We start from the raw sequence: 1,214 nt of genomic DNA on the forward strand, positions 1-1,214 counted from the left end.
TGCAAGCTCCGCCTCCCTGGTTTGCGCCATTCTCCTGCCTCAGCCTCCCGAGTAGCTGGGACTACAGGCGCCCGCTACCGCGCCCGGCTAGTTTTCTGTATTTTTAGTAGAGACGGGGTTCTGCCATGTTGGCCAGGATGGTCTCGATCTCGTGACCTCGTGATCCGCCGGCCTCAGTCCCCCAAAGTGCTGGGATTATAAGTGTGAGCCACCGCGCCCAGTCAGGATTTAAATTATTTATTTTATTATGTATTCATTTATTTATTTTGAGACAGTGTCTTGCTCTGTCATCCAGGCTGGAGTGCAGTGGCACGATCTCGGCTCATGCAGCCTCGACCTCCCTAGTTCAAGCAGTCCTCCTGCCTCAGCCTCCCGAGTAGCTAGGACTATAGGCATGCCATTATGCCTGGCTAATGTTTGTATTTTTTTATAGAGATGGGGTTTCACCATGTTGCCCAGACTGGTCTCAAACTCCTGAGTTCAAGCGATCTGCCTGCCTCGGCCTCCCAAAGTGCTGGGATTACAGGCGTGAGCCACCCTGCCTGGCTTTAAGTTATTTATTTAAAAAAAAATTATTGCCCACTCTTTAGCAATGGGGAGGGAAGAGTGTTTCTTCCTGGATCCTCAGGAGTGGCTGTCCCTTCCGGAAAGGTGCACTTTTCAGTTGAGAAGTGAAGTTCAGGGAACCTGGTGACAGTAGATTAATAGTTTCTCAACTCAGCTCAGTTTGCCAACTCTGACATGTAGGACTCATTCATTCTTTCAATCACTGTCATTCATTTATCTATTCATCAGTAAGTGCCTTCCTTGAGCGTGGCACACCAAACTGTATAGCAGGGCTCAAAGAGCCATCGTCCACAGTGCCTGCCCTCATGGGGCTGGCTGTCTAGTGAGGGAGGTGGGCGTGTGAACAGGCAAATCACACACCAATGGCCACCACCAGGGCAGAGTGATGACAAAGCACTGCTGGTGGGCAAAGAGCACAGAAAACAAAAGGACGACCCTGGGCCTGGTGCTGTGGCTCACACTTGTAATTCCAGTGCTTTGGGAGGCTGAGTCTGGAGGGTTCTTTGAGGCCGGGAGTTTGAGACCAGCCTGGGCAGCAGAGTGAGACCTTATCTCTCTCTCTCTCTCTCTTTTTTTTTTTTGAGACAGGGTCTCACTCTGTCGCGTAGGCTGGAGTGCAGTGGCGTGATCTCGGGTCACTGCAGCCT

Source organism: Colobus angolensis, unplaced genomic scaffold (genome assembly GCF_000951035.1).
Source record: "Colobus angolensis palliatus isolate OR3802 unplaced genomic scaffold, Cang.pa_1.0 Scaffold40, whole genome shotgun sequence".
In the NCBI taxonomy this organism is placed as follows: domain Eukaryota; kingdom Metazoa; phylum Chordata; class Mammalia; order Primates; family Cercopithecidae; genus Colobus; species Colobus angolensis.